The following is a 22,974-nucleotide window of genomic DNA, read 5'->3' as shown; positions in this document are numbered from 1 at the left end:
CCTTTCCTCTGCTGGGATCACCGAAGCGTTCGGGCCTCTTGGTTACTGGACTGCCCAGGGCTAATTATAAAGCTCTCCAGGGAGAGAGGGGGGGTCCGGGCCCGCAGGCAGGCTGAGGAGGAAAGGCTCAGAAGTGCCGGTGCTTTTGCGGCACTTTGCTGTACTCTTCGGCTTTAGGCAAGTTATTCCACCTCTGGGGCCTCAATTTTCTCGTCTGTTAAATGGGAGCGAGCAATGGGGTTAGGTGGTCCCTAGAGTCCCCTGTGCCTGGACTTTGATGCTCCTGCCTGCTTCCTTTCCCACCCCCGCCCTGGGCTCTCCCAACACCCCGTCCTGGTGACGGTGGGTGCGTTAATCACAACCTTGGTCGGCAATCGATGCAATCAACAAGCGTACCACCAGGCAGCCTTGTGCAGTGGCCGAAGGGCTGCTGCTTGCATTTTTTTTCCCAGCCTTAGGCTGGCACTCTGATGCCTGAGGTTGGTGTGGGTCCACAGCCCAGGGAGGCTGTCGGGTCACATTTCCTGGAACCCTGAGCCAGCTTCTGGACTCCACCTTAAAGGAATCCGCCCCCCCCCACCCCCCCCACCCCCCCCCCCCCCCCCCCCCCCCCGGCACAGTGAGCTGAGCACGTACAGGGGGCTGGAGACACGTGAATGCCACGACCATCAGATATGTACTGAACCATGTCCTGGGCTGGGCAGGGGGATGACTTAGATGAGCGGGTGGATGTGGCTCAGTTCTTCGTGATATTTAGAGGCATGTACGTGGGCTCTGATGTCAGTCTCCAGGTTCAAATCTTGGTCTCATGCTGCCTTGAGCAAGATACGGGGCATATATCTTGGTTCGTCCACCTGGAAAATGGGAATGCTAACAGAAGTACACCAACGGGTAAGGATTGGATGAGTCGGTCAATATAAAGTGTTTAGAGCCCAGGGTGTGATTATTACAACTTTTGTTTCCTGAGCACCAACTCTGTGCCAGGAAGTGTCATGACATGTGGTGTAAACCAAATCCCTTACAGGGCAGCAGAGAGATCAGTTCTGGCTTGGCTGAGGAAAGAGGCCTCAGGAAAGAGTTGGTACCACAGTTCAGTCTTGAAGGATAGAGCTGAATACAGAGATGGCACTGGGCAAGGGCATTCCGCGAGGAGGGGACAGCATGAACAAAAGCATGGAGGCAGGTAGGCAAAAACTGTGTTGAGGGCAATCCGAGAGGGCTGGAGAGATTACAGTATATGGGACATAAAATTGGAAAGTGGACTTTAGCCAGAGGAACCCCTAGAGCATGGAATGAGGCCTTTCTCCTGTAGGCAAAGGGGACCCCAGATGGTTGTTGGGCAAGGGGATCCTGTGGGGGAGGTGAGGCTGTTGTATTTTTTTTTAATGTTTATTTATTTTTGAGAGAGAGAGAGAGAGAGAGAGAGAGAGAGCGGGGGAGGGGCAGAGAGAGAGGGAGACACAGAATCCGAGCCGTCAGCACAGAGCCTGATGAAGGGTCTGGAAGGTACGGAACCAGAAGATAGTGAGCAGCTGAGCCAAAGTCAGTTGGATGCTTAACCGACTGAGCCCCCCCAGGCGCCCCGAAGCTGCTGTATGTTAATGAGACAGCAGGACCAGTTTCCCTGGATGTGTAAGATCAGCGATAAGAATGACAATAAGAAAACTCTCTTTTTGCAGATTACAAAGCCCATGGGGAGTGCTTTCAAGGGCACACCTTGGCTGGCAACCCGGAGAGGTGAGTTAAGCAGGGGCCATCACCTTCACTTTATAGATTGGAGGATGAGGGCTCCTCCAAAGTCACCCAGGGTAGCCCAGCAGGGGCCAGGAGGGCTCTAGGTCCCCTTCGGAGGCTTCCGCCCTGTCTTTAGGGCTTCGCAGGCCTCTAAGTGTGTGTGCGTTGTGGGGGGCATGAGAGTGCCTGCGCCATGAGCCACGCCCCCCCCCCCCCCCCCCCCCCGCCCCTGCTCCCCTGTCAAGCCAGGGCTGGGTCTGCTGCACTTCTGGCTCACTGTGGTGGGTGGGGGAGGGGGAGACCTGTCCTGAGCACACAGTAGGTGGGCATCTAAACCCCTGCAGATAGGTACTGAGCACACTGGTGAGTTGAGTGGGGGCTGACTGAGCCACTGCCAGGAGGTGTGGGAGGGGGACAGGCAGGTCGCCAGGGGGTCGCGTGTGTGCATACATAGCCCTGCCCTGACAATAAGCCCTTTGCTTCCCTAGAAGCCCCAGCTAAGCAGCAGCCAAGGAAGATGGGTAGGATGGGTGGAAGCTTCCATTTGCTTTACTGCCAGGCTTCTCTGGGCTCCTGCTGCAGGGCCAGGAGTCTGGCTTCTGATGTCTGATCTTAGCTCTTTCCTGTCTAAGGATCCCACCTGCTTGGCTGACACGCCCTCCCCTTCCACGCTGGGGGCTTCCTGCTCTGATGTTCATTTTCCAGGTCCTGGAGTTCCCCAGCAGAGCCTGGGGGGGGGGAGGGGAGGAAGGAAATCACAGAGCCCTGGCTTCCTGAGCCCTGCCCACGCCCCCCTGAGCAGACCAAGTTCATCTACCTTTCTAGGGGATCCAGCCCAGGGCACGCCGCTTGGCACAGCCTAGGTAGCATATGTTGGCTCCGTCTGCCAGGGCCTCACTGTTCAGGGGAGTCTAGGAGCCCTCGGGGGACCAATAGTGAAGGCACTGAAACATGCACATCATAATATAAATCCAAGAGCAGCCCCAGCAGAGAGCTTTTCAGGGGTTTGGACCAGGTGAGTGGAGGCAGTCAGGGGACTTCCTGAGGCGGGGTCCCTGATTGGAGCTGAGCTTTAAAGGGTGTGGGGCTTGGAGAGGGGAGGGGTGATTCTTCCCAGAGATAGGGAGCCGGCCTTAATAAGCTGTACACGGCAATGGGTTGAGGGGAAGAGGGGAGGGGTGTGGGCATGCGTGCCCCAGCCAGCCCTGGAAGATGTGTGCATCATGGCCCTAAAGGCTGGGCAGATATGGACTGTTTATTCATTCACTCATTCATTATTCATTTGCATTTACCTAGTACCTCCTCTATGCCAGGTACTGTGCTTGGGACTGAGCACTTAATGACAAGCAGGATAGATGTGTTTTTTCCCTCCTGGAGCTCCTGGCTCAGATGGAAGGCTGATGAACAAACAGGCCACCCCAACATACCGATCAGTGCCAGGAGGGGAGAGATGGGGGCCCCAGGAGAGCAAAGAGGGGGCGGAGCAAAGACCCGCAGGCTGATGAGTGAGCTGGGAGGGGGGGCCTGGAAGGAGAGGAGGCATCCTGGGATGCGGGTGGGGAAGGGCCTCTCTGTGGGGCAAGATCCGTGGCCTGAGGGGGGGCGGGCAGCGGAGGTGAGGTATAGTGGCAGCAGGGACCAGGTCTCACGAGTTGTGCTACTTAAAGAATTGTCTGGAGGGCACTGGGAAATCTTTGACAGGCTTTGGGCAAGGGCTGGACGGGATTTGACTTGTGTTTTGGAAAAATCCCTTTGGCTCAGATGACAATCAGGTTGGAGGGCTCCAGAAGGAAGTCCTGTATCATGTTTAGCTCCAGAGCAGGGAGGAGCGCCTCTTGGACACAAGCCCCATGAAGGCACGATGGTGGCCTTCTTGTTGGCCCACAGGGCCCAGGGGAGTGTTGCCCAAGTCCCAAAAGGGAGGCCATGTGGGGTCCCGGGTGATGGCTGGTCTTCTTGTCCACGGGGTCCCTTCCTCCGGCTGAGGTGCAGCCACTGTGATGGTGGCCCAACTCTCTGGCACCATGGGGGAGAGTGGGCCCCATTCTGGGTGAAGGCTGCCAGAAGCGGGTGGGAGACCTCTTGGATGAGGCAGGGAAGAGCCAGTTGTCAGAGAAGGAGATGCTTTGCATGAATCCATTAATACCTGCATCCCCGTCCCCCCCCCCATTAACCACCAATTAATGGTGATTAATTTGGCCATTAAGAGTAAAACCAGGTAGTTCCCATTGCTTGGGGGATGAGGATGTTGGGAGGGAGACTAGCTTACCCCAGAGTAAGCCCAGCTTGTGAAGAGGGCTGATGGAACCCCAGGGATGGGAGAGGAAATGAATGTCATGGTCAAGGGGTGTGTGGAAGGATGAGCTGGACTTCTAAGGCTTCCTGCCCTGGGAAAGATGGCAGCCTCTGAGGCTATCCTCTGCACCTGAGCTCCTCTGTAGGCCGCCTGTGTGGGCTAGGGGATAGGATGTCAGTGATTCAGGAATCTTCCTTCTCCTCTGCTTCCCCACACACCCCTCTCTTCCAAGGGGAGAGGGGAATGGGAGGGCACAGGAGGTCTGTTTGGCCGGGCCCCCAGTTCAGCCAGGCCTGGGAACCCTGCCCAAGGCACCCGAGACAATGCCAGGAATGGAGGCTGGCCTGGCCAGAGGCAGGCCCCGGGAGGGGGCAGGAGCAGTGTCCACTCTATTCACAGCCCTGGCCCTGTCATGGCATGGTGGCTCTCAGCACCACCCCCGACTCTTGGGCTCCCTGCCCGGTCCCAGTCTTCTGCCCACCCACCCCTTGGCAGCTACTAGCCATGCCATTCTCCCAGAAGGCCCCTCTCCTGCCCAGCCTGGTCCTAACCCCTGGGGGACGGGTGCGTATGCGGGTGCATGTGTATATGCCTGTGTGAGTGTGCCCCACTCCTGTGTGTGTGTGTGTGTGTGTGTGTGTGTATGTGTGTGTGTATATATATGAGTGTGTGAGTGTGTAACAGTAGATGAGTGAGTGCATGTGTGTATGAGTGTTGGTGCTCATGTGTCTATGGGTGTGTGAATGTGTATATGAATGTGCATGAGTGCATGTGTGTAAGTGGTGCGGAAGCCATGACTCGAGGAGCTCTGCCCACTCTCCCTAGCCTCCCCGTCCCCCAGCCATTCACTAGGGATGCAGTCCAGCATTTCTCAGGACAGTCTTCCTTCAAATGGTTCACCCCCTGCCCCACCGGTGCCATTTACTTTTCCCTCCCACGCAGCCTTGTATTCAGCGTGGAAAAAGCATCCCCATCTCTGGGAGCCTCCTTCTTCTCTAGAACTTGGGAAGGACCCTGCGTTTCCTCCACCTGGCCAGCCAGAGTTCCGGGGGAGACGGGCCCCGCTTCTGGGACTCTAGGCTGGTCGGGTGGTGATGGAGATAGGCTTCCCAGTTCCCAGCCCCGAGCCTGGCCTGGATTTCCCTGGAGGGGACACAGAGGGGGAGCTCTGGCTCACAGGACAACTGGGATTTGGTTATTAAACCAAGTTGCAAGTTCAGTCTGCTTTCCGGCCAAATTTTCTTCCCGCCTCCCTTTCTCCTCAAGATAATAGAAATATCCGGGAGAGGTTCCTTTCCTCCCTGGCCCTGCTATTGGCCAGGCCCTTGTCATGGCAGGCACACCCCCTGGGCCTGGGCCAACTCCACCTCACCCCCACCCACAAGAGGGAGCAGTTACATCAGCAGCTCTCTCCAGCTCCAGTCCTCTCTGGGAAAGGCCTCTGATCCATTCCCTGAAAGGACCGTCTCATCCTGAAGGAAAGATGTCATCCCTGGCCTGGCCTCATGACCTCTGACTGTCCCTGACCCTGCTAGCAGCAGGGATTGGTTCCGGTAACATTACGTCTGGACTTGAATCCTGGTTTAGCCACTTTCCAGCTGTATGATGTTGGGCAAGTCACTTAACCCTTTCTGGGTCTCAGTTTCCCAATCTGTAACTGGGGATGACAATAGCACTGCCTTTATAGGTTTGTTCTGGGGATTCAATTAGTTAATTCAATTAGTTAATATTCATACAGGACTTGTGCTTTATCTTGCACTATATAAATATTGGTCAGCTAAATAACCACTTCCCTAAATGATGGCTAGCTAAGGAATAGGTGGATGGATGGGTCACTGACCCTCTGACTCCTAGCTTCCTGCCTCAGCTCTTACTCTTTCAAGAAATTTGTGTGTTTTTTTTGTTTTAATTTTTTTTTTCAACGTTTATTTTTTTTTTTGGGACAGAGAGAGACAGAGCATGAACAGGGGAGGGGCAGAGAGAGAGGGAGACACAGAATCGGAAACAGGCTCCAGGCTCTGAGCCATCAGCCCAGAGCCTGACGCGGGGCTCGAACTCACGGACCGCGAGATCGTGACCTGGCTGAAGTCGGACGCTTAACCGACTGCGCCACCCAGGCGCCCCAAGAAATTTGTGTTTTTAATGTTTATTTATTTTTGAGAGAGAGAGACAGAGACAGAGCATGAGCAGGGGAGGGGCAGAGAGAGAGAAGGAGACACAGAATCCGAAGCAGGCTCCAGGCTCTGAGCTGTCAGCACAGAGCCGGACACGGGGCTCGAACTCATGAACCGTGAGATTATGATCTGGGCTGATATTGGATGCTTCACCGACTGAGCCACCCAGGCACTTCACTCTTTTTTTTTTTTTTTTTTTTTTTTTTAAGTAGGCTTCACCCCCAGCACAGAGCCCAATGCAGGGCTTGAACTCATGACCCTGAGATCAGCACCTGAGCTGAGATCAAGAGTCGGATGCTTAACCGACTGAGCCACCCTGGAGCCCCAAGGCTTATTCTTATCCTGGCAATTAGCCATTACCCCACATGGACCCCAGGAGTCTCTGCCTTCTGCCCCCTTCTTCAGGGTCAAAACCCACCCTACCATTTAGCCCTGACACTGGCACTTGATCTCCTGGGACAGGGATATCACAGCAGAACATGGAGTCCAGTGGGGGGGGGGGGGCTTAGGGGGCTCAGAAGAAAGTCTCTTACCCTGGCCTGTCTCCCCACTGCTCTGTGGCCACAGCAACCCTCCCCCGAAGGTGGCCTGAAGGTGCCATGTGGCAGGTGTCTCTGCAGTGTCTTCTAGGTCTTTGCTGTTCTGGGGAGAGAAAGCGGCAGCTTTGCTTACTGGCTGGAGAATCTAGGTTTTGGTGTGAAGATAGGAAAGATTCACTCGTGGAAACTCACCCGCCTTCCTGAAACAATGATCCTCATCCATTGCCAGCGGCTTACGCCGGGATGGGGCAGTAGTTGGGGGTGGGGGTGGGGCTGTGCTCCACCTGGCAGGGGGTGCTCCACCTGACCCCCCCCTCCCCCGGCTTCTCCCCCTTCCCCAGTCCCTGATCCCACCGGAGGGAGAGATCTCAGCCTTACCTGGTTTCCCCTACACCCCTCCTTCTCAAAGGCCACGTGGAGTCTTGGCCAGCCAAGAGCCCCAGGTACCCCACACTGCCCTTGGCCTCCACTTGGCTCCACAGCAGTCTCTCTCTCCACCCGACTCTTGTGCTCACTGTGGGCGGGGAGACTGAAGCAGCTTTTCCCCTGAGCCTGATGGGGCCTGCCTGACCCCTGGCTTCTCGGTGCTCCGGGTCCTTGGGTTCAATTCAGACTTTTCAACTTTTGTCACGAGGAACCACTCTGTGCTCTCCTGCGCGTGGTACTGGGGCACAGGGATGGAAAAGGCCCAGGTGGTCCCAGTTACCAGGAAGTTCCTCAGCCAAAGAACATCCCTCAGAGAGAAGCCAAGGGCCTCGAGATTCCTTCTTTCCCCCTTTCTCCCTTCTTCCCTCCCTCCTTCAAACATGTACCGAGCCCCTCCATTGTAGCAAGTGTGTACTAGGCCCTGCCCTGAGGTTCAGGGGGAACCTGGCTGCAGGACCCACACAGAGCTTTTCTGGGTTCCACAGCCCTGCTCGCTGGGGGCTCCCTGGGGGAGAGGCTGAGGTGTCTCCCCCTCGCAGGGTCTTCGGCATTCTTCGATTCATTGATTCATAGTTGCTCAGGGGGTGCCTGCTAGGTGTGTGTTCTTGCCCTCTAAGCTGGGTCCCTGTGGACCAGAAGCAGCTGCTTTGGGGAAGAAGGTTCCTGCAAAGCCAGGAGCCCAAGTGCGGTTGGAGGCTGGCCCTGGGCTGAGGCAGGGTGGGCCTCTGCAGTTGCTGTGACTCACGGGGAAAGCAGGGCCCCGGAGCCATGGAGAAAGGAGGCTCTGAGGATTTCACTGCTGCGGCAGGAGAGAAGGCCCAGGAGAGTGTCAAGTATCTTGCCCAAAGGAAGACAGGAATTCAAAATTTGCGGAATCCCTGACTCATCGCTGGGGGTGGAGAGAGGTGGGAAAAGGCTGGGCTGCCAGGGCCTTCCAGGGGGACCGTGAGCTCCTGCCTCACAGAGTCCTGTCACTGCTAGCCTCCTCGCCCTCCCTGCCATCAAGTTCTCCCTGCCATCCAATCGTGGTCTCTCCTGCTGTGTTTTTGGGTGTCCTTGGTGGAGATGGGCCGCACTGGGCCCCAGCGCAGGGCCTAGCCCTATCCCTTACCTGGTACTGTCGCAACCCACCTGGGACCGGGGTTAGTTCCCGGAGACAGCTTCACCCTTAGCTCCCAGCTAAGCCTCCACCTTTATTTCTAGGGTTGTCTGAGTCTTAGAGGGCAGGGGGAGGGGATTTTTCTGCAAATGGAAGGCGCTGTGTTTTAGGAAAAACATGCAGCTGCTGTGTGTCCCCGGGGTCTGACGGCCCGGGGCCTCACGTGAGGTCTGTCAGACTGAGGGGTGGACACACACGGGTGGGGCCCTGCAGAACTTCATCCAGAAGGAGGGGGGTCAGGAACTTTCCTGATGCTGGGCCCAGTACGGGTGACTGAGGGCACTGGGGTAGAGAAAAGGGGACCCCTTCCTGCACGGTGGGTGTGGAGGACGCCTCCTGCCCCCGACTGGAGCTGCAGGACCCCACAGGGTTTTCCTCTCGCTGTCTCTATCTCCTTTTGTTCACTCTCCCCACCCCCCTTTTCTGTGTCTGTCCCTTTCTTCTTTCTCTTATCCTTCTATCTTTCAGCCACTGGCACTTCTGTCAGCCTCTCCTGTGTTTCTGTGTCTGTTTCTCTCCAGGCCCCATGCCTGGGCCTCTTTGTGCTATCTGGTGCAAGGAGAACCCCCTTTCTCCACCAGCATTTCCATCCCCCTGGACGCTGGGTGACCCCTGTCTGCCTGAGTGTGTGTGTGTGTGTGCGTGTGTGTGAAGGTGGCTGTTGGAAGAGTCGAGGCCGGGCAGGCTGGGGAGGGTCTGGCTCCAGGTGGAGGGGCTGGGGGCTGGGGCTGGGCTGCTGTCCCTCTGGGTGGTGGGTGGGCAGAGTCAGGCTGTCTAGGCAGAGGCAGCCGCAGCCCTGCACCAGGGTCTCTGCTCATTCTAGGAAAATGACAAGAGCCAAGGGCCCACAAAGCATGTTGTCTGCTCCCCAGGTCTTTGCCCCTGTCCCTGCTGCAAGCTGGCAGCTGCACTCTCTGAGGCCAGTCCTGCCTACCTGGTTTGGTAGGGGTTCCTTCTTTGATTATCTGTTGTCCCCAGGCGGGAGGCAGGGACAGGGGCCCCTCTGGGTCAGCGGCACGCATGCTGGGCCTGCTGACCCTCAGGAATGTCACCCACACCTCCCCTTGCCAGCTACCTACCCATCTTTTCCCACTGCAGGTGCTGGCCAGGCTGGTTGGCCCTGTATCCCCACCCCGGCTTGTTCTTTTCTACAAGTCTTTGCAGAAGTTGGATCTCCCGTGTGGGCAGCTCGCCCTTCCTTCACTCCATTCCTTAGGCTTCAGCTTCCGGGATGCAATTCACCTCCTCTGGGAAGCCTTCTTTGATTGTCTGTCCCCTTTGCCTCTCAGCCCATTCCTCCTAGGCCCTGCCACCCACGGTGGACACGCTGTGTGATTGAGATCCAAGTTTCCTGGCCGAATGCTGGTCCAGGGAACAGGCTGGGGCAGGGGGAAGTGGGGCGACGGTGTCGACCACAGCCCAGCTTCCGCACTTCCTGTGCAATGGTCACTTCCCTCACACAGCTGCCCTTTCAGGTAGAGTTCATTATTCCCATTTGACAGATGAGAAACCTGAGGCTCTGAGAGATTAACCAGTTTACCTGAGGTCACACAGCAACGCCCCCCAAACAAGACGTTCTCAAAATGATGTGGGAACGGCAGGGGCTTCCGGTGTAGAGGGAAGCAGCCCACAACCATGCCCAGGACTCAGTGCATCTCAGCTCCTGGAAAGTTTAGGTGTTGCTACCGGAGTTTGGGACAGAGGCAGGAGAATGAATGAAATGACCCCCTGAGTGCTTACCTTGGTTTAGCCTACCCTCTTTGCCTTCCCTGTGAGATGTCCCAGCACCAACCGCCCTCAGAGGGTTTGCCTCTCTTGCCCCCCTCATGAGGGCAAACACTTAGCATCTCCCTAGGCCCTGCCCAGTTCACCCTGGACCCCACCTCTGGCTCTCTTCCTCAGGGCTGGCTCTCAGATGCCTGAGGAGGCCTGGTTTGCAGGTTCTCTGCTCCAGCAGGCCCCTTACCCTGCTCCCGTAGTGCCCTGCTTCCCTCCCAGACCACCTTGGCTAGGATTCACTTAGGATCTCCATCCAAGGCCCTTCTCTGGCTTCAGGAATGGCCTGGATTCAAATTCTCCATCCCTGTAACTATACACAAGACCCATCCCTCCTTTTCCCCACTGTGTCTCTGTTTTTCTTCCTCTCTTCCTTCATTCTCTCTAACCTTTGGGGCATATACTGTGCTTAAAGCACTGTGCTCATGTTTGACCCAGGGCCCGAATCCATGGTAAGTGGGTTCATCAACAGCCAACCAGACAAAAACATGAACTAATGTAACAGGTGTCCAGGCAAAGCATTGTGGGAGCTCAGGGAGAAATGATGAATGCGGGTGGGCGCCATCTTGGAAACTGTCCCGCAGAGATGCATGGGATTGAGCCTCCAAGGGCTCTGACAGGGAGAGAAGGGGACATGTGTGTGCTAGCCCCGTGGAGGGGAGGGCCTCTAGACCACCCTGCAGTATGGAAGGGTTGGAAGACTTTTCTGTATTGAACTATGAGCTTCTGGGAGGACCTGTATCCTCTGAAGCCGTGCTTCTCAGACAGGCTGGGGGCAGGAGGACCAGTTTTTTCTTTTTTAATTCTAATTTGTCACAGACCAATAATAATGTAAAATATAATACAAAGGAGTTATTTGAAAAATTAAATAAGACATACAAAGTACAAGCCCTAATAGTTTATTGTTGGATTCAACAGACATGAAATTGCTGTTCTATTGCTATACAAGAGTCTAAATGCCTGCCCGTGGCCTCTCTTCCAACCCTGTCCCAGGCTGGTCAGGAGCAACCGTGGACAGGCCTGGTGGGTGGATCACTCCTTGAGTGTTACTGCCCTGGAGCAGAGTTTTCACGCTGCAGGTCAGGACCTGTTAGTTGGGTTGGAAATTAATTCAATAGGTTGGGATCGGCGTTTTAAAAACACGGACTAGGACAGAATGGAGAAGAGAGGGCCTTGTGTGTAGGAGGGGAAGCGTGGTTTTGTAAACATTTATTTCATGTGTATGTGCACATAGGTGTGCTGGTACTGGATTGGGAGGTGGGACGTGTGACCGCGGGCTGTGGCCCGTGTCCCTCTCTACAGCGTGGAACGGACAGAACCTGCTCTCTGATGCTGCTACGGCCACTCGACCTCCTTGTTTCCTCCATCTGGACTCTACTTGGTTTTTTTTTTTCCTTTTCTTTATTTTTTTTAAGTTTATTTATTTATTTTGAGAGAGACAGAGAGAGTGTGAGTAGAAAGGAGGCAGAAGGAGAGGAAGAATCTCAAGCAGGTTCTGTGCTGCCAGCACAGGGCCGACACAGGGCTCAAACCCACGAAATCGTGAGATCATGACCTGAGCCGAAATCAAAAGTCAGATGCTCAACGCTGAGCCACCCAGGAGCCCCTGGACTCTATATTTCTTTGTCTCCTCCACTGGCCATCTCTGTGCCTCTCCTGGTCCCAGGGCAGGTCCCTGCTCCAGCGACATTGGCCCTGCCACTTGCCTGTTTCTTTTTGCCTGGAGAATCCTCTTTCTCCCTCACCTTCCCCTGTTGCTGCCTTCCTCCTGGGCCCCCGGTGATCAGTCCCCAAATGCTGTGCTGGGCCCAGGGCAGCCCCCCAGACACAGAACAGTGGGGCTCTGCCCTCAAGAAGGCAGAGCTGTGCTGGGGATCAGGGAATGGAATGCGTAATGTAAAGGAATATGTGATAGGAGCTGACCTGGAACCAGCGTAGAGGCCCTCCCCTCAGGCTGGGCTGGGGGAAGACCTTGTTTCCCTCAGTGACCCATGATGGCGGAACCACGTGACCCCATCCAGGGGCTTTCCTTAGTTGTGGCCTCCTTTTTCAGGCTCTGTTGATACGCTGCTCCCTCTCTCGGGAGGCACTAATTCTCCATAAGTGAACCTCTGGGTTGTTTCTACTTTTTTTCAGAATTGGAAACAATGCCACGGGGAGCATCTTCCTACATCTCTCCCACCACGTCCGAGCTGCTGACTCCCAGAGGCCCCTCACCACCTCCCATTTTTTTTTTTTTAATTTTTTTTTTTTCAACGTTTATTTATTTTTGGGACAGAGAGAGACAGAGCATGAACGGGGGAGGGGCAGAGAGAGAGGGAGACACAGAATCGGAAACAGGCTCCAGGCTCTGAGCCATCAGCCCAGAGCCTGACGCGGGGCTCGAACTCACGGACCGCGAGATCGTGACCTGGCTGAAGTCGGACGCCCAACCGACTGCGCCACCCAGGCGCCCCCCACCTCCCATTTTTAAGCCTTTATCCGCACATGGTCTACATTCCCCCTGCTTCTCAGCCCCTGGCTGGCTGCGTCTCATGTCATGGGGCTAAACATGAGCCAGAGGTTTGGAAAATGTGATCTCCTTCCTCCTCGGGCCACACACCCTTCTTTCTCACAACGACTCATTTGGTTTTTTTTTTAACCAGGTTTCCCAAACACCCAGCGGTATCATAAGGACCCTTTGACTTGCAAGTAAGTAACAGAACATCCAATTCAAAATGGTTTAGACAATACAGGAAGTTTTTATTTCAAAAGAAAAATAAATTCCTGAGGTAGGGTGGCTCCAGGGCGGGTAAGTGAAGGGCTTTACCACATTATCAAGCACCCAGATGCATTCTGTCTTTCTGCTTTGCCCTCCTCCGGAGTTGGCTTGCTTCCCTCATGATTGCAAGATGGCTGCTGCAGTTCCAGACATCACAGCCAGACATGATATGTCTGGAGGTTGAAGAGAAGATATCTCTTTCCGTAGGTTTATTTTTTAAGATCAAGAAAAATTTTCCTTGAAGTGACCCAGCAAACTTAACCTCAGATCTCATAGGCCAAGGTTAGAGCACACGCTGATTCCTTTGTTAATTCTAGGTAGGAAGAATGAGGCTTCACTGAGTGGCAAGACATCGGGCGGCGTGAAAGGGTGGGTTGGGTTTTAAAGGAGAAAAGGAGTATAGGGACAGAGATGAGTGGACAACCCACAGTGTTTACCATGCAGGCTGGTAGAGAAAATTTCTCCGGTGAGGAAGACTCCATTTCTGTTTCTCAACCAGCTGGGCCTGTGGCTCTGTCCGGGAGACCATAGCTTGATTCTGATTCAATTAGAAAACATTTGTTGAGGGAATGAGATAGTTTCACCCCTGAGGGAATCTGTTGTAATGCAAGAGAGGAGAGAACAGGGCCAGACGAGGCGGAGGAAAGGAGGTCGAATCCGCTGAAACTGGAAACGGAAAGGACTCTAGCTAGCCCTTATCTCTGAGAGGAGTTAATGAGGAGTCCCTGTTCACGCTGGATTGGATGCCGGGGGCTGACTGACTGAGATGCCCCCGCACGGGCCTTCCCCTAGCACTGGGGTCAACTCTGTGTCAGGAATGGGGAGGCCAAGGTGCAGGAGGAACAGAGGTTAAGAGGGGGCACTTGTACCAAGCCAGGATCCCCTTTCTCCTGGCCTTCAGGTGAGTCTTGTCCTCACGCTTGTGTCACAGAAGGACAAGAAGGAAAGGGGGAAGGTGGGGGGGGGGGTTGAAGTGAGTTAGGAGCCTACCTGAGGAAAAAGAAAAACACAGGAAGTGACTCAAGGCCTAGAGGGCAGGCAGGTGGCCTGCGGTGCCCCCAGGCCAAACCCTGGGGGAGTTGCCTGAGGGGGAGGGTCCCCTCCCCGGAGACTGCTGCCGGTGCACACCATCCCGGCTATTTCTGCCAACCATGTTTCCCACAAACCCTTCCCCTCCTTACCACAGCAGGCTGCCTGCCCACTCACCCACAGACCCAGCCACCAATTGTTGCAATTCCTGGCCCAGGTCCACCCCCTGCATCCGGGAGGGCTCTTCACCTCTGACCCCAGAAGGTAGGTCAGACCCTTTCCCTGCCTCTCCAACGTCCATCCCCGCTCTGCCCTCATACCCACAAGGGAGAGATGCCAGAGCCCCTGGAGGGTGAGGTCTTCTGAGGAAAGCGGGTGCTTCTGTGCGGCCATGTACAACGGGGCGGTACTCCGGGGCAAGAATGTGGCCTCAGGTCGAGTGAGGGGTGCAAAGGTAGGGGAACACAAGCTTCTTGAACCTCTGGGTCCCCTGCTGTGCATAAGGCACAGGGGCCTTTGTCCCGCTCACTGGAGTTCAGGCCCCAGCTGGTAAATAAAATGACATTTTCCTCCCTTTACCACTGTTTGTAGGCATTAAGCTTCCCGAGGGACCTCTGAAGGGGGAAGAGTGGCTAGGCCAAGGCATGAGGAAAGCATATTGTTTTAAATTTTATTTTACAAATGTAAGCTATATTATATGTAAATTTAACACTAGCTTTTTTTCTCTTATCTTAGACATCTTTCCTTAATCGTATGTATAGAAAGCTTCCTTCTTCGTTCTTTTTTTTTTTTTTTTTAAGTAGGCTTTACGCCGGTGGGGCTCAAACTCACAACCCTGAGATCAAGAGTCACATGCTCCACCAGCTGAGCCAGCCAGGCGGCCCTGAAAGCTTCCTTATTTCTTTTAACAGCTGCATAGTATTTCACTCTATGGATGTACTATAATTTATTTAACCAGTCCCCCCCTAATGAACCTCTGTGTTGTTCCCCCCACACATCTTTTTTTTTTTTATTAAGAAAGAATTTCTACTTTATTTGTTTTAAGTTTATTTATTTTTGAGAAAGAGAGAGAGAGGAAGTGAGGGGGGCAGAGAGAAAGGGAGAGAGAATCCCAAGCAGGCCCTGCACTAGCATGGCGCCTGGCGTAGGGCTTGATCCCACAAACTGTGGGATCATGACCTGAGCTGAAATCAAGAGTCAGATGCTTAACTGACTGAGCCACCCCGATGCCCCCTTTCCTTCAACTTTTCAAGAAATTATAAACGATGCTGCAGTGAACATCTTTGTCCATTTATCTTTGGGCACTTGCATAAATACTTTGGCAGGATAAAATCCTGAATATTAAACTGCCAGGTCAAAGAGTATGAACATTTAAAATTTAATAGATCTGTCTAATTGCTCTCCAGAATGTACTAATTTTCCTTCCACTGGCATTGTATGAGACGGTGTGTGTAATCATAACTTCCACAACACTGTGTTATGAATCTTCTCAGCACTGCCAATCTGATAAGTAAAAAATTATATCTTGTTTCCATTTGCACTTGAAACTGTGAGTGAGATGGAATGTTTTGTGTATTCTTATTAGCTAGTTGTGTTTTTTGGTGAATGAACTGTTTATGTTCTTTGCCTATTTTCCCATTGGACTGTTGTCTTTTTCTTACTGTTTTGTAGAATATGTCTTTTTTTTTTTTATTTTAGAGAGAGGTAGTAGGGGAGGGGCAGAGAGAGAGGGGGAGAGAGAGAGAGAGAGAGAGAGAGAGAGAGAGAGAGAGAGAATATTAAGCAGTATTAAGCAGTCTCCACACTCAGCACGGAGCCTGACTGGTGGCTCGATCTGATGACTGCCATCATGACCTGAGCTGAAATCAAGAGTTAAACACTCACTGAACTGAGCCACCTAGGTGACCCAAATATGTCTTTTTAAAAAAATATTGGGAAACCAAGCATTTTGTCACACATCTTGCAAGAATTATTCTTATTTTGGCCTTTGATTTTGTTTATGAGGTTTTTTCTTTTAAAACCTCTTTCTTTCCTATGTAGATACATTTGTTCATCTTCTCTGTTATGACTTCTGTTTGGTTCCGTGATCAGAAGCCTTTGCTAGCCCCAGGGTCATAAAAACATTTATACATATTTTCTTCTGACACTTTAATGGCTTTATTTTTCAAATGTTTTTTTCTTTAAATCTTTGGTGCAGTTGGAATTTATTTTGGTATTAGGAGTGAGATAGGCAATACAGATTTATTTATTTTTGTCCCGAATGTGTGGCTAGTGTCTCAATTCATGGAATTGAATTCTCATGTTTACTTGGGTCAATTTCAAATTTCTGTATTCTTTACTACTGATCTGTCTGTACCAACCCCATACTACTTTAATTATTGTAGCTGCATAAGATTTTTTTTTTTTTTTTAATTTTTTTTTTTCAACGTTTATTTATTTTTGGGACAGAGAGAGACAGAGCATGAACGGGGGAGGGGCAGAGAGAGAGGGAGACACAGAATCGGAAACAGGCTCCAGGCTCTGAGCCATCAGGCCAGAGCCCGACGCGGGGCTCGAACTCACGGACCGCGAGATCGCGACCTGGCTGAAGTCGGACGCTTAACCGACTGCGCCACCCAGGCGCCCCAAGATTTTTAAAAGTGTTTTATAAGGCTACAACTTCTTTGGTATTTTAGTTTTCTCCATCCAGGAAATTTCTGGGGATTCTTCCACATTTATTTTTCCAGATGAATTTATAACCATTTTGTCAAGTTACCTCAAATAAATTCCACTGAATGTATAGGTTCCCTATGGGGACACTGACATGCTTACAATATTATTAACTTTTTATCCAAGATCAGTGTCTCTCTTTCTCCATTTGGCCAAGTCTATGTTTATTGGGGTTTTATAACTCTTTCTATGGATACCTGGACAGTTTTTTCTATGTTCCATGTTATGATTTTGTGGCCTGCAAGGACAGGACCTTATTTCTTATGTTTAGGAGATCTTGTTTATTTTTTATTTTATTTTTTAGGTTTTTTAAAAGTTTTCATTTTAATTTTTTTTAAATGTCCATTTATTTTTGAGAGACAGACACAGAGTACGAGCAGGGGAGGGTCAGAGAGAGAGGGAGACACAGAATCTGAAGCAAGCTCCAGGCTCCCCGCTGTCAGCACGGGGCCTGACTCGGGGCTTGAACCCACGAGCCATGAGACCATGACCTGAGCTGAAGTCGGACGCTTAACCGACTGAGCCACCCAGGCGCCCCTAAAGTTTTCGTTTTAATACCAGTGCAATTAATATACAGTATTATGTTAGTTTCAGGTGTACAACATAGTGACTGAACACTTCCGTGCAAGACCCGGTGCTCATCACAAGTACACTCCTTAGTCCCCATCACCTATCTCACCCATCCCCCTACCCACCTCCCATCTGATAACCATCTGCTCGTTCTCTGTAGTTAAGTCTGTTTCTTGCTTTATCTCACTCTATTTTTGCTCTGGTCATCTGTTTTCTTAAATTCTTCATATGAGTGAAATCCTATGGTATTTGTCTTTCTCTGACCGGCTTATTCGCTTAGCATTATACTCTCTAGCTCTATCCACATTGTTGCAAATGGCGAGATTTCATTCTTTTTCATGGCCGAGTAATATTCCACGCATACATATCACCTCTTCTTTATTTGTTCATCAGCCAGTGGGCACTTGGGCTGCTTCCGTATCTTGACTACCGTAAATAATGCCGCTGTAAAAGTCAAGGTGCATGTATCCCTTTGAATTAGTGTCTTTGTACTCCTTGGGTAAATACCTAGTAGTGTAATTGCTGGATCGTAGGGTAGTCTTATTTTTAACTTTTTGAGGAAACTCCACACTGTTTTCCACAGTGGCCGCACCAGTTTGCACCAGTTTGCACCAGCAGTGCAACAGGGTTCTCCTTTCTCCACATCCTCACCAACATCTGTTGTTTCTTGTGGGAGATTTTGTTTTTAAACCAGCCACTTTGCTAAACTTCCTGTTTATTAAAGTTCTTTAGCGGATTTTCTTAGACTATCCATAGAATAATATCACCCAATATAGGATAATAGCACCCAATGATAATAACTATGCTTTCTCCTTGTGATCATTGTGTCTCTTATTTAACTCTTTTTATCTAATTGCCTTGTCAAGCAATTCCAGAACAATGTCAAACAGTAGTGGTGATAGTTTATTTACGGTGACAGCTGACATCTGTCGTTAACGCGGAACTACTTCTGGAGTCTCTCCATTCAGCATGTTGGAGAAACATTAATCTCTTGATTTTATATATTAAGATCGTGGGTTATGTTGAGTTTCCCAGTATTTGGCCGTCTTGCTTTCCTGGAAGGAACTACACTTAGCCTTAATGTATTCCGCTTTTATTGGCACAACTTTAATCCATACGCCCTTCTTTAGCTCGGAACTTCCTTCCTTGGAAGTAGAGGGATGAAAACAGGGTGAAGGTATGAGAGGGAGTGTGGCCATAGGCAAGAGCTGAAGCTCAGCATGTGGGCTCTCGGCTGCCTGTCCCCAAAGGAATGGGGACCCAAGAGAGGCACCCCAAACCCCAGACTGAGAGAGGAAACAGAGCTGAGCAGGGGGTGAGGAGGGCCAGGGGAGGGAGGAAGTCTACTGAGGACTAAGGAACAGGGGGATGGGACTTTGGAAGAAAATCAGATACCCTTCTGCTTATCCCTGAAGATTTCTTGCCCCTCTGTCACCCTCATGACTCTCTCAAGCCCTGGTCTTTTGAGGGAGACGTGGTTTTGAACCTTCAGCTTCTTTCAGATTGATGGAGTCAACGTAGGTACAGGTGGACATTCTTATGCTTGGGAGGTGAGGCAGGCTAGATGAGTCCTCTGAAGCTGTTAAGAGATCAAGGAAGATGTCCAGCCTGGTTTGGCCACTTCTCAACACTTGGACTTTACTCAGCAGCTTCTGAGAGCAATAACGCTTATCCCTTCCCCTCATGTCTGAAGGGTCCCGAGGGCTGTTCTTTTGTACTAGACATATAGCCTTGTTCCACCTTCCCTCCATTTCCTGATGCACTTGTGAGGTCCTCGGGCCATGACCCTTTATCAGGAACCTGGCTGGCTTCATCATCACCCTTGGGTGAACATTGTTGTGCCCAGGGTTGGGGGAGAGGGGAGGGAAAGGGGACTTTCTAGTATGGGCCATGACAGGTACAGGGCATTGAGGGGGCTGAGGACACCTATGTAGATGATGGGCTAAAGCCAGGTAGCCAGAAAGAAACAAGAGGGCCCTCCAGATGTCTTCTCTGAGCTAGTGTCCTTCTCCCTACTATGATGAAAAGAATTTGGTCACAAAAAGAACAAGTCCTTGACCCAGAATCTCTACATCCTCCAAGCCCACAAGCTTCCTCTGGCCCTTAATTAGCCCATTTAAGAGGAAAGGGGACTGTGCTTATTTTACCAGGGTGGCTATAGACACATCCCCACTCTTTCCTCATGAGAGAAGATCAAGAGAATACAGACAGGTGTGGGGGTAAACAGAGTTTCAGGTAAAGGGAGGAAGAGCATGGCCACCCATTGATAGGAGGCCAGTAAGAGTGAACGGTGGGCACCCAGCCCAGAGGCAGGGGATTGGGTGCAATGACCTCTGGATGCTGAGGATTAAAGGATGCTACTTTGGGTGTATCCTGCCGGGGGCAGCTGGGGCTAACCCCATTTCTCAGCCATGGGAAGTTGGTCAGCAGGAAGGGGGTCCTGCCATCAGACTGGAGCTCAGGATGGAAATCCAGCTTCTGGCAAGATGGCAAGAGTAAGTCAGACCCTAGCCTTGGGGGGACTCAGAACCCCGTGGGCACTTGAGGTAGAGGCTTGGACAGAAAGAGGCAAGATCGGCCCTGGATTTGGGCCTGGGCTTCCGGAATGAGGAGGGGTGCAGGCAGAATGAGGAATGTTCAGGGCAGTTGAGTTGGCCACTACCAGCCACAACCCAAAAGGGCTTTTCTTTTCTTGGAATGATCTTGCAAAATCATGATAGATTCTTGACTGTTGTGGCTTCCTGTGGAAAAGTAGGTGCCACTGGAAGGTCCCGGTAAGGGCCCTGGCTCGAGACTTACTCATTTCCAGTCTTCTCAATGTTTGCACCAGGCCCATGCCCTGGGGTGGTGTGGGGGATGGGGAGCTGCTAGTAAACCCATCACAGATGTTTTGTGTGTTGTGGGAGCCGGAGCCAAGGTAGCGACACGACTGCTTGTTGGAATAACGATGCAATTTCCTCAGAAAAGCCTTCCCTTTCGGGCAGACAACCACCTGGCGTGAATAGCCTAGAGAGACCAGAAGAAGTTGCCAGCAATTCCGTATCATCCCCGCCTCCCCGGCCCCCCCCCCCCCCCCCCCCCCCCCCCCCCCCCCCCGCCCCAGCCCTGCCCCGCCCTCCATGCTTTCCTCTGCCCCGCAGGGGCTGGAAGCCAGGAAACTAGAATCCCCACCAGGCAGTGAGAGGCACGTCCATGAGATCTGGCAGGTGGAAGAGACACATAAATCACGGCATTTTTCTTCTGGCAGCCGTGGGCAGGTGTGTGGGCTTCAGCAGATAGCTTTTGGAAAAACCTTCCGGCCTTATCTCCACTTTGGTGCTGGAAGTTCAGGGGTCCTGCGGTTTCAGCAACTTCCAGATGCCCGAAAAGCTAGCAATGAACTTGATAGCTAGCAGTCCCACAGCTTTGTGAACACCAAATTCTCTGTACTAAATCTCTTTCTGCTCGAAATATCTAGAGTGGTTTCCATGTTTCTAGCTAACTGATACAGCGATCTTGCTGGCCATAACAACCCGCTTATTTGCACCTAATAATAGACCACAAAAATAAATTGGTCTACAGGTCATTCCGTATTTTTAAAATATTTTTTAAAATATGGGTTTCTATGGCTGCATGCTAGCTCATCATACAGATATGTCATAGTTTATTTAACCAGCTCTCTGTTATTCAACACTTGGTTTGTTTCCTGTTTCTTACTTTTAATTTTTTTTAAGTTTTTAAAAAATGTTTATTTATTTTGAGAAGAGAGAGTGAGAGAGAGAGACAGAGAGAGTGTACGCGCGTGAGCAAGCAGGGGAGGGGCAGAGAGACAGGGAGACAGAGAATCCCAAACAGGTTCTGAAGCGGTCAGCGCAGAATCTGATGTGGGGCTCAAACTCACAAACTGTGAGACTGTGAGTGACCTGAGCCCGAACCAAGAGTCAGACGCTTAACTGACTGAGCCACCCAGGCACCCCTGTTTTTTAACTTGTATAAAGCCACACTGTCAAGTACATCCTTGGCTATGAATCTTTGTACACAGCCAAGAGTATTTACTTATATTGTTGAGGGGCACCTGGGTGGCTCAGTCTGTTAAGCGTTCGACTTTGGCTCGGGTCATGATCTTTCAGTTTGTGAGTTCTAGACCCGCATTGGGTTCCGTGCTGACCGTGTGGAGTCTTGCTTGGGATTCTCTCTTTCCCTCCTTCTCCTGTCCCTCTTGCACTCTCCCTCTCTCTCAAAAATGAATGAATGAATGAATGAATGAGAAGGTTAAAAAAAAGAATATACTGTTGAAGTGCGATTTTTAAAGGGCATTAATTTTTGGAAATTTTTATGCATATTTCCAGATAATTCATTAGTGTTTTATTCCCATGGCCTTTAGGATACCTCACTCCCCTGGTTCTCTCCCCACCTCTCTAGCTGTGCCTTCTGTCTCCTTGGCTGGTTCTTTCTTACCTCTCTGACCTCTAACCAGTGGAGAGCCCCGCCCCCCCGCCCCCCCCCCCCCCCCAGTCCTGGCACATCTCTTTTTTATCTGTGTTTATTATCTTGACAAATTAATTCACTCTTGTTGCTTTAAGTACGATTTGTATGCGGATGACTCCTTCATTTACACCTTAGGCCACATGCCTTCCCCTGCACTCTGGATTTGTAGAGTCAAATTGACTGCTTAACATCTCTGTTTGGATGTCCAATGGGAATAACAAAGTCAGTATGTCCAAAACTGGGCCCCTGATCTTGCCTCCCTCCCAGATCTGCTTTCCCCACCATCTGCCCCATCACGGTGACACTCCTTCCTCGAAGTTCTCCCGACCAAAGAAGCTGGTAGTCATCCCTGATGTCTCTCTTGAACCCTTTGTGTAGTCCTTGAGAAATCCTGTGAGCTCTAACTTCAGAATACCTCCACAATCCCATCACTCCTCACCAGCTTTACCTTTACCACCCATTCCAGGCTGCCATCTTGTCTCAGCTGGGTCATTGCCTCCCAACCAGTCTCCCTGCCTCCCCCCAAGCTCAGTCTATTCTCAACAGCAGCCACAGCGATTGTGTTAAAACATAAACCAGACCACGCCGCCCCTCTTCTCAGAACCCTCTGGTGGGTGGTCTCTCCCTCGGTAAAAGCCAACATCCTTATGGTAGCCCTCAAAACCTTAACTGACCCCCGCCATTGCCTCTCTGACCTTTTCTCCCCACTCTGCCTGCTCAATCTACTCTGACCACGCAAGCCTTCTGGCTGTTTCTCAAACATTTTAGGCAAGCGCCCATCTTGAGCCGTTGCTCCTGCTGTCCCTTGTGCCTGGAACACTTTCCCCAGGTGTCCACATGACGAGCTCCATTGCCTCCTCAGGCCTTAGGTCAAATCCTCAGTGGAACCTTCTCTGACCACCCCATCCCCCCCCCCCACACACCATGTAAAATGACAACCCCTAGCCACCTTGACGCTGCCATGTCCACTTTACTTTTCTCCATAGCTCCCATCACCCTCTATCAACTGTATAGAAATATAAGCCTCATTTATTTTGTTTACTATCTGCTCCCGTTAAAACAGGAACTCTTCGACAGTGGGAAATTTTGTCTACATGGTTCACCGATGTATCCCCTAAGGGAGCACTGCATAAATATTTGTTGGAAGACCCCGTGGATTCGGTATTTTTCTTTTACGCTACAGTCTGGAGCCAGCCCATAAGGCTCCAATGTGGATATTTGTGAAGCACGTCGCAGTTTACAATGTGGATCTTACTCATCCCAAAGACTGATGGGTAGGGACGGTACCGGGCCAAAGGGCATCACCTCACCGTTAACCCTCTGTACTATAGTTT

The 22,974-nt window shown here is 51.6% G+C and overlaps 1 long non-coding RNA gene across 1 annotated transcript in view; it reads left to right on the top strand.

The window, feature by feature from the left end:
- LOC123608432 overlaps positions 1–2,720 on the top strand; it is a 31,534-nt gene extending 28,814 nt beyond the window's left edge. Inside the window, exons 2-3 of the long non-coding RNA XR_006717232.1 lie at positions 1,680–1,737; positions 2,367–2,720. This is a non-coding gene — a long non-coding RNA (uncharacterized LOC123608432). The remainder of the gene's footprint in view (positions 1–1,679; positions 1,738–2,366) is intronic.
- Positions 2,721–22,974: the final 20,254 nt, after the last annotated feature.

Source organism: Leopardus geoffroyi, chromosome B2 (genome assembly GCF_018350155.1).
Source record: "Leopardus geoffroyi isolate Oge1 chromosome B2, O.geoffroyi_Oge1_pat1.0, whole genome shotgun sequence".
NCBI classification, from domain to species: domain Eukaryota; kingdom Metazoa; phylum Chordata; class Mammalia; order Carnivora; family Felidae; genus Leopardus; species Leopardus geoffroyi.
The sequence above is the reverse complement of the archived record's forward strand: the minus strand, read 5'-3'. Positions and strand labels throughout refer to the sequence as shown.